Genomic DNA, 20,402 nt, shown 5'->3' with positions numbered 1-20,402 from the left:
GTTCGGTTTTACTATTTTACGGATGATAACAGATTTTCCAGATCACCATTATATTAACTTCGCAAAAAAAAATCCTTAAGTTTATAGTTATTTTACAATTTTATCCTTACGTTTAAATTTTTTTATACTATTACCCTAAGTATTTTTTTTTTCATAATATATGTATTCATGCAAAAAAATTGTGTATATATATATATATATATATATATATATATATATATAAGAAATAACATTGAAAAAATGTATATATTATTTAATTAAACTTTTTTTTCGTATATAAACACATTTTTTTCGCATGAATATTTATAATTTGAAAAAAAATACTTATGGTAAAAGTATAAAAAAAAATTATAAAGTTAAGGGTAAAAACGTAAAAAAGAAAATATAAACTTAAGGGTTTTTTTTTTGCGAAGTTAATATAATGATAACCTGAAAAGTGTGTTATCATTAGTAAAATGGTAAAGTCGAACATATTTTGGAAAATATGAAGGTAAAAACATGCATAAAATTTAACTTTAGGCAAAATCAACAAAACCCTGAAAGCTTGAGGGTTTTTATAAGTTTAAAGAAAAAATAAAAGACATTGTACTTGGAGTAAATGTATACAAAAATCAGTTTTTTAAAAACCGATTCAAACTAGCTGGTTGAACCGGTCGAACCGGGAACCGGATGTGAGGACGATTTGATTTGGACTGGTTTTATAATGATTTCCTAACCGGATTGAACTGTCGGTTTTGGTTAAAAACCGGTTCAACCGGCTGAATTGAACCGGAATGGACCGGATTGAACCAGCCGGTTTTGGTTAAAAACCGATTCAACCGGCTGAATTGAACCGGAATTGACCGGGTTGAACCGGACAGTCTTGGATTTTTGTGTTTGTTTTGGACTTCTTTGTTTGATTTTGGCTTTTATAATGATTATTTTTATATGTTGCATTCGATTTAGGTTTGTAATACTAAAAAGATAACAAGTTTTGTAATCAATGTATGCATGATAAGCAAAAACATATAAAAATATAGAACCGGTTTGACCATCCGATTGAAACGGTTAAATCAGTTGAACCGGAAAACGTCACCCAACCGATTCAATTAAAAAATCGGTTTTTAAAACATTGACAAAAATAATCTTGGTCTAATTTTTTTTAAATACAGTAATAGATATCAAAATCTGATCGAATGAAATCCAAATCACACGATCACACTGAAACATAAATAAAAGATGAAATGCTTTCTATTAGACTGGTCCAAGGAAATTACCAAAATTTATTTGGTGTCAATGTCTAATTGATTTAATGAATTACCAAAGAAGAACGCCCCTATAGTCTACATATAAGCATATATACGTTATTTTCAATATTTCATATTTAATATTTTTTTCACGCTACATATAATTTCTATAAAGACTTGATAACCGATATTTTAAATTAGGCAAAAGTTATATAACAGTAATATATTTAAAGTCGCTATGAAAAATTATTAACTAGAAGAGGGTCCATGCTTTGCATGGATGAAAAATTTAAATTAGGCAAAAGTTATATAACAGTAATATATTTGAAGTCGCTATGAAAAATTATTAACTAGAAGAGGGTCCATGCTTTGCATGGATAAAAAGTTTTGTTTTTTTATGTCACATTTAGTTATAAATGAACATTTATAGAGGAATTGTGGTGACACATTAACATATTATCCTAATATAAATAACTAGGTTACAACCTGTGGAAACCACGGGTAAAAAATTTAAAAACAAATTTATATTATTAATAAGAGTTAAAGGTTGTCAATCCTTTTGTATTGATTATTTAAAATTAAAACTAATATAAATTTGTAAAAAAATATATAAATTTGAATATATGTTAAATACAAACGCAATTAATTCATCGAAAGTTAAATATGAAGATAACTAAAATGCATCTTTAAATATGTGAATGATTTATGAAGTGTGAGGGCAAATCATTATTTTTTGTAACGAGGGAGCAATCAAGAAACACCATGTGACATCTATTAAAGTCTGAAAATCAACTATCGAAACAAACTGAATATTATGGATTACAATGCTATATAGAATAAATTTTTTTAAAAAAAATGTTACAAAAAAATAGAAAAAAACACAATTGTTAGAAGTTAATGGGTACGAAGCATTTATAAATTCCTAAAATAACAGGAAATGTATTAATTGTTAATGTGGTTAAGTGCAAATTACCATTATGTTCCTGGAGTACTAATAATAAGAACAAAAATTATAAAACCCTTAAAATAGTTTTACAGATGGTATAATGGTAATTAAAACAATCAGTTTTTCCACATGCCTCTTAAAAAATCATTTACAACCATAAATAAGTTTACCAATATACCCGTAACACATTAATTTTGTATATGTAATACGTAAGATATGAGATATATGTGGCGAGGGCATTTTCGTCCTTTGAACATACTTATAACAATTAAAAAACCTCATGATACATTTTAACAACGGATAATAGATCGACATACATATATGCTTTTCTTTTTAATGAAGAGGCGTGAAATATGCAATTGATAGAAATGCCCCTTCTACAATACACACCTATTTAAATTGCATAAAACCACACCACTTAACCTATTTATTCATATTTGATGTTAGAGTTCTACAATTAACAAGCTGTTTGTATCTTTTACTTAATAGAAACATGTCTCGATCAAGTAAGTTCAGGTATAATTTTTTTTTATCTAATGCAAATATAATGACATAATAAGTAAAATAAGAGAAAAACTACAAAATATTGGGTAAAATTAAAAACCAAGCCACACCCTTTAAACAAACCATCATTGAGTCATCAAAATCAGTAACATGAATGTAGTCACTATAAATTATATGCAAATAGGTATACATGAGAAAAAGCTAAAATGAAAAATGATAACTACCTCCACCTTATAGTTTATAAAAAATAAGGCAAACACCTTAACAACATGCATATATACTCTACTCCCAATACTAAAGAAATTAGTCTACAAATGGCTTTAGTTAATATGTTTTTGGTTTAAACCGGTTCAGATCAATGACAAAAAATGTAATTATAGTAAAACATGACATAAATGCCCCTTAATTCAAAATGGGATCAATCAATCAAGTAATACAAAATACAATCACGTAATACCAAAGCAGAGAAAATATAACAAAAAATAGAAAAAAAATTATTTCTATAAAACGTGATAGAAATACCCCCGAACTAAAAAAATGAACATAATCAAAATTACATTTCTATTTGTATGAGTTTTTTGGTACTTTTAGGTTTCTTTGTGTAATCCGTCAATGAATCCGGCCTATAAACATGACCTGAACCAATTTTTTTACTTGGTGAACCAATTTAATAGAAAAAAAATTTTTGTTCTAATTACCATTCTACCATTTATAACTGGAGAATGATTAATTAACATACAAAGATGAATTTTCTCGACCTGCTGCTGCCTTATGTTCAAAAGATTCTGAATAATACAATAAACTATTATAAAACATTCAAACATATTCAAACAAACCATATACCGCTGCTGTGAAAATTACCAATATGTCCCTGGAGTAGTAGGCGGATAAAAAGATGAAAAACAAACAGGGCATTTTCGTCCATTGAACTTACTTATAACATGAAAAACAAAAGTACAATGCCTTTATATGTAATATTTTCGAATTTTGTTGCACATATAACTTTTTTTTACTGTACTGTTGGAATACATTTTTCTTTCCTTCTGTTATTTTACTTTGTAACTATTGGAACTAATGTTTATTATGTTATATAAAGATAAGCATTGCTGGAAAGGATACTATTACGGAGGATGATTTTGATGAATTGACTTCTAATTCCATAGTTACAGATTATGATATATCAAGCATATCAGGTTCATAACTAAAATCGAACAAAACTATACAGAAAGACCTAACATATTAAGAAAAAATAATGGAACAAAATTACACAGAACATATAAAGACAAACATAATTAAAATAATGTCCCTATAGTAGTAGGCGGATAAAAAGATTCTGAATAATACAATAAAGTATTATAAAACATTCAAACATATTCAAACAAACTATATACCCCTGATGTGAAAATTACCAATATGTCCCTAAAGTAGTAGGCGGATAAAAAGATGAAAAACAAACGGGGATAGCCTCAATGATTCAAGCATATCAGGTTCTAAAAAAACAAAAAACAGAGAATTAGATAAAAAGATGAGAATACATTCTCCGTATTTACAGATTTACAGATTATGATATATCAAGCATATCAAGTTCAGAAAAAACAAAAAACATAGAATTTGACAGCCTCAATGATAAAATCGGTAATTATAAGTAAAACAATAACATACAACGTTAATGTGGCCTAAGTCCTAATTTATATAAATCTGATTATTTACCAATCGCAGGCATACCTTCACTAGTTCAATGGGATAAACTCGAAGAAGCAACGTAAGCAGTAAAGCAGAATGCGATGAGAAAGAGAGAGAGAGAGAGAGAGAGAGAGAGAGAGAGAGAGAGAGAGAGAGGGCCTGCCGCCTGCGATTGGTAATTTGTGATGGTATCTCTTGACTGAGAAAGGGGAGCGATAGATGAACAGAACCATATTCAGACGAATTATGATTGTTAAATAAGTTTTTGATTATTCTTTTGCAATTAACACAGACATTGAGAAGCAGGGGCATACATATACACAATGAGAAGCAGAATCGAGAAGAAGAAACTTACCAAATGATTGAAATCGCTGATGAATATCTAATAACTGAAGTGTGGATGATGCTTGATTGTTGGAAGACGATGCTGTAAAGAATGATTCATATTCGTATGTTTCAAGTATATATTGAACATAATAAGATCAAATCGACCTAATAATCAAATTTAAATGTAATTGATACCATAAAAAGATGCACTTAATCGGGCATATAACGAAATTGATTCAATATTCCATTCGATTTCCATCCATATTCCAAATTTCACATTCAAATTGCTATATTGCCATATTTCCATATGTAATGCTACGTGAAACCAAGCAGGGGTAAAAATGGGATTTAACATTGGTAGGAAAGTGAATTTTTGTTAGGACACGTGTCAAACACGTTTTGTTTATTAGATAGGGAGATATGTTAGATGCATTCCCTCCATCAGGTAAGTCATAAAAAAAATGGTGCCCTCCCTCTTTGAGGTCGAGGGTTCAAGTCTCATCGTAGACATAGGTGGAATAGGTATTGTTAGCTTAAGAGTAGATTAGATTTACCGGTTCAAAAAAAAAAGTAAGTCAAGTTAAATGTCACTGTTTTTTCTTAAATATATTATCTTTGAAAAGTTTTAAAAGACATTTTCATTAAAATAAGTCATAAAAACAGAAAGTAAATCTAAGCCTAAGTCAACCTCACAAAACAATGAAATCAATTTTAATCAAAGCACAGGTCAACCTCATAAAACAATGAAATCAATTTTAATCTTCACACCAAACCAAAGTTAGAAAAACATCTAGAAATCTCAGTTAAGCTCACGTATAAAATGTAACAGTCCCATGTTCCAATTCCAAAAAATTACAAATCGCAAAAGTTTAGACTAGAAATTTGCATATTTTTTGGAAAAAAATGACCTTCAGTACATTGTCTTTCATAAAATCTCATATATTGAGATGAATGCAAACACCAAACCATTTTTCTGTCATCTATAATAAGAATTACAAACACGGTGAAATTAGTATTTCTCGTTCCTTATTATTGAGGATGAAGTAATAAAACATAATTTTTTGAGGATGAAGTAATACGAACACAATAAACACACATTTAAAGAGTGGATATAAAGAAAGAGAGAAAGAGGAATAAGTCATTGCCATAAATTTCAACATGCATTATACCTTGATTCACTTGATTTCATTTCGAACAACATTATCTCCTGCATCACAACACATCTATCTTTCTCTCTAAAACATTGAACCTATAATTTTGTCGCAATTCCATTAAAAGAAATTAAGATATGTGTTGTGATGTACTTTACATTGAACCCGTAATAGCAATGCACTTAATAGAAAGTTTGGTGGAAATTAAGACCAAAATTGATTTCATTTCGAACACCATTACCTGCATTTGATGTACTTTATACTGAAACCATAATGGAAATACACTTAATTTGGGTGGAAATTAAGAACAAACCTCTTAGATTATTTTGTCATTCTCCCGCCGCGAAGCGTTGGAGGCCTTCTAGCCTTTCCTTTGTCGTTTGGTCTACAACATCATCTCCAACCTGCATGGTTATGAAACCAAAATACTGTAAGAGGAAAACAAACATTTTTTCAACAAATTATGTACAAGAAAGCATAAATGGTTATATACCTAACAAAACCATAAGGCAATATGTTCTCAAGATTCCTTTAACAATACCTGTTTCTATTAACAAAATGCTAGGGACTGAGGAAAAAACATCACTTAATTTCAATACAATCATTCCATATATATACAACCTCAAGTTGACTCCTACATTTCGAATGCTCCCCTAGCAGTAGCATTGCATTTTGGCAACAAACTTTTAACACAACAAACAATAAGCACAAAACTACAATAAATTGGTTTCCATTGATATACAATGAACAAAGTCTTAAATAGAGAGATAGAAGGATTATAATGTGACATCCCCCAATTTCTTGGCCTAAAAAGACAGATTTAGTTTATACCTTTAAAATAAAATCAGAGTAATCTCTCCGATAAAAATATGTGGAATTTGTCCCAAAACAAAATATGATAAAAATTTATCAAAACGTTTCTTAAAGAAATGTATTTTTCATTTCATTACAAAACTCGGAATGTCCACATCGATACAACCCAAAAGCATAAACAGTATATTATAGACATTACAACAGATATTTACATCTAATGGCCTATAATCCAAAAATCCCTCTTCATCCTCCAACTATGTTCTGGGTCCACTACTTGTAATATAAAAGGTTGAGTGGATCAGGCTTGAGAGTCTGGTGAGCAAATAGGATTTTCAACCCACAATAAATAAATTTATTAATTTCATCAACCAACAATATCCCTGATTACCCATTCCCGTTATCCTCACTTTGCATCCCTAAACACCTACCACAAGGTACCTAGTCTAAGGATCATCACCGGGGTGACAACACTGCTTAGGGGATTTCTCAGCAATACATGTCAAATAAGGCAACCATGGGGGATGGAGTACACCTGGTGACCACTAAATTCAAAAACACCTACAGGTTACGAACCTGCTAGCGTTCCACATGACTGTCTAGAATAGTCTGTGGTCGTCATCTATAATCCGCTAGATGACTGGGACAACAACAACAACGAGGCCTCTCATCATTTTAACACGCATCAACTATTTTATCTACCCATGGTATACCCAACATATTTGTAGATAAAAATACATATACAGTTTAAATCATTCTAAACATGTATAAAAACTTCATTCAACATCCATCTCAAATAAACAAACAATATTTATACACAGCATGTATTTTATAGAAAAAATACTTCATATCTATGTGTAAGATAAAAGTGACCACACACTCACTTGATTTGGCGATAATTGGGCAGCACTTCGTTTCTTAAAATAATCGTTTCCGATAAAATTGGGATATTTTCTCAAAAATCGAGCTTCACTTGGGCAGAGTTTCGACTCGAAAACTCTTTTTCTCGGGATCTTCGGGCTTTCTTATGATGCTAGGATGATATTATAGGCTTGGGGGTATTTAGTGCAGCTTGGAAGAGAGAAAAATGGTGAAAGAAGTAAAATTTGTAACCAAAACTCGGTTGGCTTCGGATCCTATTTATAGGAGGCCGAAACTCCTTATTATGATGGGTGTAATTTGTCACAACTAGCATTTTTAGCTAGGAAATTCTACCTTCTTGTAAAAATCAACTCTTGTATAGTTTGTAATCTAAATTGATGTCATGTACTGTGCTCATTCAAAATTGTAACGCCTGTGTTTCCGGGCTTACCATTTTTAGCAATGTAATGGTCAAGGTTAACCTTTGTAACCCGTTTTGAAATAATAAGATTGTATTATTTGAGTATTATGTGATTTGTGCTTAATTGCTTAATTATGTGGTTTGATTAATTAAGAATAAAAATAAGCGTCAAAATTTAAGTGGATATAAAGAACGTCGAAAACGGAGTACGTATGAAGAAGATATGAATTTCCGAAGTTTGATAAATAATTTGTATTTATTTTTAAATCAAAAATCCGGCATTATCCGAAAGGGGAGTCACAGATCTGATCCGAGGTACGCGCTGCGTACTCGAGTACGCCCCGCGTACAGCCAAAGTGTCGACACTTCGGATGACGCATGCAGTGACGCATTTCGGAAGCAGTACGCGCTGCGTACTGCTGTACGCCCCGCGTAAATGAGGCTTCCAGCCTCCTATAAATAGGATGCGAGGGGTCCGGGTTTATTTGCTAATTTCCTCTCGTTTTTGTGCCGAAGCTCTGCGTTTTTACCCCCGAAGCCATCCCGAAGCCCCGGTAATATTCCCGAGTCCCGAAGCGAGTCCCGAGATCCCGAAGATCCCGAGAAGTGCGGTTTCCGAGCCGAAGCTCTGCCCGCGAGAAGTTCGATTTTCGTAGAGATCTTCCAGATCTGCTGTGGATTACTACTTCTGCAAGTCATAGTGCTGTCTGATCATCTTCTGATCAAGTGAGTGTATACTACCTTTCATAAACGCAATAATAATACAAGTATGGTTTGAGTGTATTAAGTTTATCGTCGTTTATACGTGCGAAAGCGTTGTTACTTTCTCCTAACGTATAACTATAAAGTATTTTATACGAGATACGTGTTATGTGTATATTTTGTTGTTATGTGTGTGAATGTATATTCACTTTCTTCTATCTTACAGATATGATTATTTCTATATGAAATACGTGTTGTGTGTGTGTGCCTCATCTGTTATATGGAAAATGTATTGATCAAGCATGCTATACAGGTTTTGAAAATATGTATAAAAATGTATGTTTTTATCTACTGATATGTTGGGTAGAACATGGGTAGATAGTTGGTGTGTAATAAACAGATGAGAGGCCTCGTTGTTGTTTTGATCCAGTCATCTAGCAGAATTTAGATGACGACCACGGACTTTTCTAGATAGTCTAGTGGAACGCTAGCAGGCTTCAACAGAATCGTGAAGAACTGTCAATTCGTGTGTAAGAGTCTGAATTAAATGAAGGGCACTCGGAAGGTGGAAACTTTAGTGGGTCTGTTGGTCCAGCCAACCACCGATTGTTAGGCAAGACAACCGCGATGGAAGGAATGATGGAATGGGATGCAAGTACAAGGACTTTTTGACTTGCAAACCATCGACCTTCAATGGAAAGGAGGATCCAATTGGGGTTATGGATTGGATCTCCGAAATGGAGCTAGCCTTCATGACGTGTGGCTGCAGAGGTAAATTGCAAACTATCTATGCCGTGCGTCAATTCCGAGGTGGAGCCGTTCATTGGTGCAACACTCTAGGGAAGACTTTGAGCCCTAAAGAGCCACTGCAATTGTCATGGGCAGAGTTCTTGGTGCAGTTTAAGCACAAGTTCTGCTCGGCTCAAAATTTGTTGGAGTTGGAGAACAAGTTCCTGACATTGACTAAAGGCAGCATGTCAGTTGATGAATACACCAATAAATTCACCAATAAGATGGAGTTTGCCTTGCGTATCATTCCAGACGAGCTGACTAAGGTGGATCGGTATGCGAAGGGACTTCCATGGGAGTACGAGGTGCCAGTACGCCAGGCACTTACTCTAGAGGCAGCTATCTGGGCTGCCAAGTCTGTTGAGAACATGATCAAGGGGAGAACCACCAATAAGGTTGAGGTTGGTGAGAAGAGGAAGTTTGAGGGAACATCTGGTTCCGGTAAGAAAAGCAAATTTTCGAAATATGATTCGAAAAGGTTTGGTGGGGGAAAAGGGGGAGAAGCGAAGTGGTGTGATAAGTGTAAGAAAAAGCACTTTGGGAAATGTAGCGAGGATGTGACCTGCTACAAGTGTGGAAAGGTTGGACATTTTGCCAATGAATGTCCGAACAACAAAAGGATATGTTTTGGTTGTAATGAAGAGGGTCACATTTTGAAAGACTGTCCGAAGAAGAAAGAGGCAGCTAAGCCCAACATTCCACCAAAGCCAAAGGCGAGAGCATTCCAGATGACACTGGAAGCTGCTAAGGATGAAGCTAATGTCGCTTCAGGTACCTTTCTCGTTAACAATTTGCCTACCCAAATTTTATTTGATTCTGGAGCCAACTACTCCTTTATATCGCATGAATTTGGTAGAAAACTAGCTTTGCCTGTTGATAGACTAGATAATGCTTTATTAGTCGAAGTTGCTAGTGGCAAGTTTGTACCTGTTAGCCATCGTATGAAAAACATCTTAATCGACCTGAATGAGAATAAGTTCCACGAGGAATTATTGCCTATCGAACTTAATGGTTTCGACGTCGTGTTGGGAATGGATTGGATTAGTGCCAATGATGCTGAAATTTTATGCAAGAAGAAGATAGTGAAGGTAAACCCGCCTGGAAAGGAATCGTTTATGGTGTATGGGGACAAACGCCGAGTGAATTCTGGAATCATTTCCCTAATGAAAGCCAGAAAGTGTTTGACCAAGGGATGTACATCATATTTAGCATTCGTGATTGATGCTAAGAAGGAAAAGAAGGTGATGCAGAGTATTCCTGTGGTGTGTGATTATCCGGAAGTATTTCCCGAAGATCTTCCTGGATTACCACCTGATCGACAAGTGGAATTCCGTATTGACTTGTTACCAGGAACCACGCCAATAGCAAAAGCACCTTATCGATTAGCACCGACGGAGATGAAGGAGCTAATGATGCAACTTCAGGAGTTGTTGGACAAAGGTTTCATTAGACCTAGTTCATCACCCTGGGGAGCTCCGGTGTTATTCGTGAAGAAGAAAGATGGAAGTATGAGAATGTGCATTGATTACAGAGAGCTGAACAAGGCAACAATAAGGAATACATATATGTTGCCGAGGATTGATGACCTATTTGATCAGTTGCAAGGTTTGAGCTATTTCTCGAAGATCGATCTTAGGTCAGGATATCATCAGTTGAAAGTAAGAGAGCAGGATATAGAGAAGACTGCATTCAGAACTAGATATGGACACTACGAGTTCTTGGTTATGTCGTTTGGACTAACCAATGCTCCGGCATCATTCATGGATTTAATGAATAGGGTTTGTAACCCGTTCCTTGATAAATCTGTGATAGTGTTCATAGATGACATTCTGATTTACTCGAAAAGCCAAGAGGAGCATGGCAGACACTTGCGAGAAGTGTTAGAAGTTTTGAAGAAGGAGAAGTTGTTTGCTAAGTTCTCCAAATGTGATTTTTGGATTCGAGAAGTCCAATTCTTGGGTCACGTGGTCAACCAAGAAGGGATAATGGTTGATCCAGCAAAGATTGAAGCTGTAATGAAGTGGGAACAACCGAAAAGTCCCACGGAGATCCGAAGCTTTTTAGGATTAGTCGGATATTACCGAAGGTTTATCCAAGGCTTTTCTTCGATCGCTAGTCCGTTGACAGCTTTGACCCACAAAGGAGCTACTTATGCTTGGAGTGAGAAGCATTCGAGAAGCTAAAGAAGAAACTATGCGAGGCACCGATACTTTCTCTACCCGATGGAGTTGAAGACTTTGCTGTTTATAGCGATGCGTCTGGGGTTGGATTGGGTTGTGTTTTGACCCAAAGAGAAAAGGTGATAGCATATGCGTCTCGACAGCTAAAAGAGCATGAAAAGAATTACCCGACTCATGATTTGGAGTTGGCAGCGGTAGTTTTCGCTCTGAAGATATGGAGGCATTACCTCTATGGCACGAAGTGCAAACTTTTCACTGATCATAAGAGTCTCCAATATCTCTTTAATCATAAGGAATTGAATATGAGGCAACGACGCTGGCTGGAATTACTCAAGGACTACGACTGCGAGATACTTTACCACCCCGGTAAGGCTAATGTTGTTGCTGATGCTCTCAGTCGGAAAGTCAATCTTGAAAGGAAAAGGCCAAGAGCGTTGAGAATTGAAGTTGTCTCGACCATTGTGGAAAGTATAAAGAAAGCTCAAGAGGAAGCTTCTGAGAAAAATGACCGAAAGGAGGAACGTTTGGGTAAAGCGTTGGTGTTTGGTACAAACGGTCATGGACTGAAGGTATTCCAAGATCGTATTTGGGTACCTAAGTCAGGAGGAATTAGAGATCTTCTGATGGAAGAAGCTCACAAGACCATGTATTCGATTCATCCCGGTAGCACTAATATGTATAGGGACCTGAAACCCTTCTACTGGTGGCCGACGATGAAGCTTGATGTTGCAAAGTATGTGGCCGAGTGTGTGACTTGTGCGAGAGTCAAGACACAACATCAGAAACCATATGGGAGTTTAGAACCTTTGCCTGTGCCTATGGGTAAATGGGAAGACATTGCTATGGATTTTGTGACTAAACTGCCCAGAACAAAGAATGGTCACGACATGATTTGGGTGGTCGTTGATCGATTCACTAAGAGTGCGCATTTCATAGCAGCCAGAGAGAAATGGTCTATGGAAAAGCTTGCGAATTCTTATGTGAAGGAAATTGTGAGACTTCACGGTGTTCCGCTAACAATTGTGTCAGATCGTGATAGTCGTTTCACCTCAAGGTTTTGGAAAAGTCTACAAGAGGAAATGGGTACCAAGTTATGTTTAAGTACAGCGTACCATCCGCAGACTGATGGTCAGAGTGAAAGAACGATACAAACACTTGAAGATATGCTGAGAGCATGTACCTTGGAATTCCTAGGTAATTGGGATGAACATTTACCGTTGGTAGAATTTTCCTATAACAATAGTTTTCACTCGAGCATTAAGATGGCACCTTACCAAGCTTTGTATGGACAAAAGTGTCGTACGCCGTCTTGTTGACTTGAGGCTGGGGAAAAGCAGTTTATGGGACCGGAGATGGTTCATCAAACTGCTGAAAAGTTGAAAATAATTAGGGAAAGAATGTTAGCAGCTCAGGATCGTCAAAAGAGCTATGCAGACAAAAAGCGAAGACCGATGACTTTTGAAGTTGGGGATTCGGTTTTGCTTAAAGTCTCGCCGTGGAAGGGACTTATAAGATTTGGTAAAAGGGGAAAGTTGAGTCCAAGGTTTATTGGACCGTTTAAAGTTCTTCAAAGGATTGGGAACCAAGCTTACAAGCTCGAATTACCCGAAGAACTGGATGGAATTCACAACGCTTTTCATGTGTGTTATTTGAGAAAGTTCACAGGAGAAGTTCCCGATATAATTCCAATTTCTGAATTGAGAATTGATGAGAACAAAAGGTTAATTGAAGAACCAGAGGCAATTGTTGACCGAAAGACTAAGAAGTTGCGACGCAAGATGGTCGAGTTAGTTCTTATCCGATGGAAACACACGAATGGGCCGAATCTCACCTGGGAGACGGAGAGTGACATGTTGAGTCGCTATCCGCATTTGTTTGTTGATGTGTGATTCCGGGGACAGAATCATTCTAAGGTGGAGAGAATTGTAACGTCTGTGTTTCCGGGCTTACCATTTTTAGCAATGTAATGGTCTAGGTTAACCTTTGTAACCCGTTTTGAAATAATAAGATTGTATTATTTGAGTATTATGTGATTTGTGCTTAATTGCTTAATTATGTGGTTTGATTAATTAAGAATAAAAATAAGCATCAAAATTTAAGTGTAAAATAAACTTGATATCTTTAGATAATGTTGTAGTAGTTGAAACAAGGTTTCCGGAGATATAAAGAATGCCGAAATCCGAGTTATAACGAGGAAGTTGTGACCTGTCGAAGTTTCGCGACAGAACCGGCAACGCTGAATAACGTAAAAAGTGAAATTTACGTTAAAGCGATATTTAGCCTTAGTGATCTAAACGAGAATTGAAGATCTCATTGTTAGTATCAAAGCGATAAAAAGTTAGGCGAGAACGGACGTCAAACGAAGAAGTTATGAATTTATAACGAAATTTTTTGTCCCGGCCTATTAAAAATAAATAATAAAAATAAAGTCAAAATTAGCCGACAGAGTCTAAACGAAAGTTGTAGAGCGTAGTCTCACCTTTCCGTGGATATAAAGAACGTCGAAAACGGAGTTCGTATGAAGAAGATATGAATTTCCGAAGTTTGATAAATAATTTGTATTTATTTTTAAATCAAAAATCCGGCATTATCCGAAGGGGGAGTCACAGATCTGATCCGAGGTACGCGTTGCGTACTCGAGTACGCCCCGCGTACAGCCAAAGTGTCGACACTTCGGATGACGCATGCAGTGACGCATTTCGGAAGCAGTACGCGCTGCGTACTGCTGTACGCCCCGCGTAAATGAGGCTTCCAGCCTCCTATAAATAGGATGCGAGGGGTCCGGGTTTAATTGCTAATTTCCTCTCGTTTTTGTGCCGAAGCTCTGCGTTTTTACCCCCGAAGCCATCCCGAAGCCCCGGTAATATTCCCGAGTCCCGAAGCGAGTCCCGAGATCCCGAAGATCCCGAGAAGTGCGGTTTCCGAGCCGAAGCTCTGCCCGCGAGAAGTTCGATTTTCGTAGAGATCTTCCAGATCTGCTGAGGATTACGACTTCTGCAAGCCGTAGTGCTGTCCGATCATCTTCTGATCAAGTGAGTGTATACTACCTTTCATAAACGCAATAATAATACAAGCATGGTTTGAGTGTATTAAGTTTATTGTCGTTTATACGTGTGAATGCGTTGTTACTTTCTCCTAACGTATAACTATGAAGTATTTTATACGAGATACGTGTTATGTGTATATTTTGTTGTTATGTGTGTGAATGTATATTCACTTTCTTCTATCTTACAGATATGATTATTTCTATATGAAATACGTGTTATGTGTGTGTGCCTCATCTGTTATATGGAAAATGTATTGATCAAGCATGCTATATAGGTTTTGAAAATATGTATAAAAAATGTATGTTTTTATCTACTAATATGTTGGGTAGAACATGGGTAGATAGTTGGTGTATAATAAACAGATGAGAGGCCTCGTTGTTGTTTTGATCCAATCATCTAGCGGAATTTAGATGACGGCCACAGACTTTTCTAGATAGTCCAGTGGAACGCTAGCAGGCTCATAACCTGTAGGTGTTAATGAACTTGGGTGTTCATTCGCTGTATTCCATCCCCCTCATGGTTGCCTTATTTGACTTATATTGCTGAGGAACCCCCGCAGCATGTGTTGTCACCCCGATGAAAATATTCTTAAATTAGGTACCTTGTGTTAGTTATTTTAGGGACGTAAAGTGAGAATAACGGGAATGGGTAACTGGGTTATTGTTGGTTGATAATAATTAATTTAATTATTTATTGTGGGTTGAAAACCCTATATGCTCACCAGGCTCCCAAGCCTGACCAACTCAGTTTTATTTGTATTACAGGAAGTGGCGCAAGGGCGTAAGATGGATGAACCATCAAGTTGTTTTGTTTACAAGTCTGTATATGTATATATTTGTTGAATGACTTGTAATGTTATCGTTTATGCTTATTGGTCTATATCGGAACATGACACCCCGAGTTTTGATTATAATGAAAATACATTTCTTTTATGAAATGCTTCGTTAACATTGTTTTATCATGTTTTGTTTTTGGTAACAAATTCCGCAACTCTTTCAAATCAAAAGGATTACTCTGAAAATATTAAAAAGCATAAATGAAAATTGGTCTTTTCTGGCCGAGATTTTGGGGATGTCACAAAAATCAACCATTTGAATCAAAACTCATGAGTGAAGTTCAAAACCTAATTCAATACATCTCATATACTCAAATGTGGGTTTGAAACCCTAATATACCGATTCAAACATTTTAATGGGCCAGGAATCATTTATTGGACTTAATGGACCAATAAACCCTCAGCTTGATTCTTTTAAGCTAAGAGTCTTCAGTTGAGCTCTAATTGGACCCACATTCATTAAACAATAGCATTTTGGGCCATAAGACTTCTCATGGGCCTTATTGGCCCTAAAATGTCTCACTTTGTTATCATGGGCCATAAATGGTTTCTTGAACCTTAATGGGCTGTAAACTCTCTTTCAAACATTATTGAGCCGTAAACCCTCATATGGGCCTAATGGGTCGAAAACTGTCAATTTGGGCCTCGTAATTTCGAATATAAGCAAACATGACCCAAACTCTTCCTTCTATTTTCTTTCTCCCTCCATTATCGGTTTTGAAACAAGAGAGAGAGAGAGAGAGAGAGAGAGAGAGAGAAAGAGAGAAGATAATAAGGATTAAGGCTTGACACCTCATAATTATCTAATGGATTTCCATGCAATTACCCAACAATTATCTAGGAAATTCTCATGCTTCCATGCACCATCACATCTCACTTCTCTCTTCCTTCTTCTTCTTATCCTAGGCCGAGAACACCCACAACACTCTCATTTTCACTTCACAATCCACTAACAAACCCTCTCATATCTCTCCATAACATCAAAGATATTCTACCCCTTGTTTCGTGAAAATTTTGTGAACTAGAGTGTGTTCACCAAAGTTTTCATCTAAGATCATCACTTTTCGGTAAGCTACTCTCTAAGTTTGATGATTAACTTCATTTTATGTTAATCCTTCACTCCTTAGCACATCATTTCTTGATCCATGCTCTTAGACCCATATTAAGTTTGAAAACTCAACCCAAGAAGCTTGCTAGGGCCAAGATCCTTCTCAATCTTCATCAAAAACCGAAATCTTCAAACCAATGTGAGTCCATACCCCCTATTTTCGGTGTTTACTATGTTTTGGGGGATAATACAAGTTGTTTTGTGTAGATCTATGTGTATATGCATGATTTTGTGTGTTTTTCATGATATAAGTGTGATTATGTGTTAGAAACTTCATAAACTTGAAAATATGCTAATTTATGTTGATATTGGTTGAACATAACACTTCTTACAACTTATTATTGTAACAACCCAAATTTAAAATAAAAAAAAACACTTTTAATTAATAAAACATAACTACATGAACCATGAAATTCCAACATAATTGTTTTCAAATCAACGATTCATTACAACTTATTCAAATCATCAGAGTGTCCCTAAACCCTAACAGTGAAAGAGAGAGATAGAGTACACGTCGCACCATCACGCCTTGACCTTGCACTCGGGCTCAGGTGTACCTGAAACAAATCAACAACCTGTAAGGGAGATGATTAGTGAGTTCCCTAGAGCATACCACACACTACACATACACATAACCTCTTAGCTAATTAAAGCTACACACATATCACATAAGCCATGCATACCTAAAACCTGTAATAGTGTCATGGGCTACCCCACATGGTCTTTACCTAGGACTGTCACGGGCTACCCCACATGGTCTTACATCCAATTCTATGGGCTACCTCACATGGCCTTTACATGTGAATGTCATGGGCTACCCCACATGGTCTTACATCTAATGCCACGGGCTCCCCCGGGGTCTTCCATGCAAACACACAAACACATATCATATCAAATCGCAAAATGACTAACACATATATCATAATCACATATTCACATAGTGGGCCGGCCTTGGTGCCTTAGACCCATGGGTATGGTGAGAAGACTCACCTCAGTCTGCTGAATACAAAAGTTGCTCTCCTAACCGTCCGAAACCGCCCGAGCTGAATAATAATATTAATCAGCGTTAGGACCTTAGATTAATCAAAGGAAAACCCAAACTCCAAACCCATCCATGAGGCCCAATTATCCTTCCTTTGATGATGGCCCCAAAATCCAAGTCTAAAATTATTAATGGGCCTTTTGGCCCAATAAGGCACAACCAAAGTATACATGGCCCATAACAGATGAAATAGCCCATAATTCACATAATGCAACCAGTCCAATAACCAAAATGAATCCCAAGAGCTCAAAGGCCCAAAACAGATCCGGCCCAATCTGTAGCGCGTACGCACAACATACTTGGGTCTTAAGGACTACGCACAGCGTACATTGAGTACACCTAGCGTTCTTCCGGATCAAGCACTTTCTCCATTAAGTGCTTAATACCCGATTACTTTATGTCCAAAAGCCAGCTATGAGTTGTTTAATACATCCTAAAGCATTAAGTTGCCAACTTTATGCCTTTGCATGCCTCACATACACCCAAAACCTTCATTAAGACCTTTCCAAGGTCTTTCACCCATGCATGAGACCAATACTTCCACCAAGACTCCATTTTTATGCTTCAAAACGACCAAGGGATGTCAGATCTACGATTCTTCTCCTATAGAGTTGCTTAACTCGCCAAAAGAGGTCCAAAATCCAACAAAAGGGACAAAGCTAGAAAGCATAGCTAGATCTAAAGATTTAAATGGAAAGGTTCAAGCTTTTTACCTCCAGAAGCCTTGCAAGATGACCCCAATGCAGCTTCTTGAGGCACCAAACTAATCCAAGCTTTCTTGAAAACTTTCCTTGTTGAAAGAAACACAAAATGGCCACCAAAACCTTCTTTTTAGGCTCCAACTCTCACTCACACACTAACTCAGTTGTAGGAAGATGAATCAGGGATAAAAAGACTGATAGGGTTTGGTCCAAGAGGCTAAGAGACGTTTAAATAGGGGACAAGTCCGGGATTTAGGGTTTTGACCCTCTGATGCGTACGCCCGGTATACCCTCACGTACGCCCAGCGTACGTGAGGCTCCTCCGCGATCATTCATGTAGAGTACGCTAAGCGTACTCATAAGTACCCCTAGCGTACTCTAGGGACCAATTATGCTAAAACTTAGATTCTTGAGGGTTTTAAGACGTACCAGGTTTAGGGTGTTACAACTCTCCCCACTTGAACTAGACTTCTTCCTCGAAGTCCGTAGTTGTAAACTGATCAGGAAAATGCTCCCGCATCTCCTCCTCCGGTTCCCAAGTCCATTCGGAGCCCGTATTGTGCTGCGATTGTACCTTTACCAACTTCACTTCCTTGTTGCGAAGACCCTTCTTCTTCCTATCTAAGATGGCGACCAGCTTCTCGACATAATTTAGGCTCCCATCCACCTGAATATCATCCAAGGAAACAATTACAGACTCGTCAGCAACACACTTCCGAAGATGAGACACATGGAAGGTGTTGTGAATCTGACTAAACTCCTCTGAAAGCTCTAAACGATATTCCACTTTGCCCAATCAGGGCATGATCTTGAATAGGCCTATGAATTGGGGCCCAAACTTACCCCTCTTCTGAAACCAGATAATCCTTTTCCAGGGTGACACCTTCAGCAATACAAAATCCCCCACCTGAAACTTGAGGTCCGAACGTCGTCGGGCAGTATAACTTTTCTGACGGCTCTGTGCGACCCACAAACGGTCAAGAACATGTTGAATTATCATGGTGGTCTTGAGCACAACCTCAGTGCTCCCCGTGACCCGATGCCCAACCTCGTCCCAACACACCGGGGTCCTGCACCTCCTTCCATATCACATCTCGAAAGGGCCCACTCGATACTGGCCTAATAACTGCTATTGTACGAAAACTCTGCCAGTGGGAGGTATGTATCACAGCTCCCTCTAAAGTCCAGCACGCATGCTCGAAGCATGTCCTCCAGTGTCTTGATTGTCCTCTCACTCTGACCGTAAGTCTGAGGGTGGTACGCCGTACTGAAATGCAGTTGAGTCGAGCGCTCCATCATCTCCACACAAGTGTTCGATTGAAAAGAAAATAGAGAGAGCGATTGAAAACTTCAGACTCATCACCATGTTCAGGTCTGATAGCTTTTCTTCCATGTTTCAATTCAACCTTAAGAAACCGAAGCTCACCAATCACTTCAAAGCTTGCTCCGTCAACAGGTTCAATTTTTGATTTTTATTCGTCTTTTTGATTTTGAATTTGTCGTGGAGTAACTACTCTTCTTCTGTATGTCTGTTACCATTTGATCGTAGTGATCCCAAAGTTCTTCATATTTGTAGCCATATATCATCCTAATCGCTAAAATTTGTCCAGAATTCTGCTATGTGAATTAGTTGATAATAATATAGTTATAGGGTTTCGAATTTGTTGATTCAATAATGATTATATACATATGTCACTATGGTAGCACTCCTTAGGGTTTTTATGTTAGGATTGCACATATCGGCTCAATACCTCTCTAAATTTGATAGCAATTCCATGGGATAATCAAATGGATAATATTTCAAACTAAAATATGATCTTGCATACATTAACCATTTAAATTTATACAAAATCTACCTGGCAGGAAGTAGGGACCGATGTTGTAGCTCGTGTGAAATATACTTCGAATCTAGAAGATCTTCAATTCGTTGATATTGTAATCGAACCAGTTATGGGAGCAGGAGGTGTAATACCTCCACCTTTGTGTTATTTTGAGAAGGTTGGGTTTTTATAAATTTACAAATTTGCCCTTGTGTTATAGTTAATGTAAGCAATGACTCTCACATGTGT

General features: G+C 36.8%; 2 long non-coding RNA genes across 2 annotated transcripts; both read right to left on the bottom strand.

Annotated features, from left to right (window-relative positions):
* Positions 1-3,984: 3,984 nt before the first annotated feature.
* Positions 3,985-4,988, bottom strand: LOC145029404 (uncharacterized). Its single transcript, XR_013676517.1, has 3 exons — positions 4,882-4,988; positions 4,715-4,786; positions 3,985-4,166 (listed from the first exon to the last, which is right to left on the bottom strand). It is a non-coding gene; the product is annotated as an uncharacterized LOC145029404 (long non-coding RNA).
* Positions 4,989-16,953: 11,965 nt separating this feature from the next.
* Positions 16,954-20,320, bottom strand: LOC145029403 (uncharacterized). The gene is made up of 2 exons (XR_013676516.1): positions 20,190-20,320; positions 16,954-17,147 (listed from the first exon to the last, which is right to left on the bottom strand). It is a non-coding gene; the product is annotated as an uncharacterized LOC145029403 (long non-coding RNA).
* Positions 20,321-20,402: the final 82 nt, after the last annotated feature.

The sequence above is a fragment of the Lactuca saligna genome, chromosome 2 (genome assembly GCF_052625555.1).
Source record: "Lactuca saligna cultivar CGN05327 chromosome 2, ASM5262555v1, whole genome shotgun sequence".
In the NCBI taxonomy this organism is placed as follows: Eukaryota; Viridiplantae; Streptophyta; class Magnoliopsida; order Asterales; family Asteraceae; genus Lactuca; species Lactuca saligna.
This window is presented reverse-complemented; position numbering and strand designations above follow the sequence as displayed.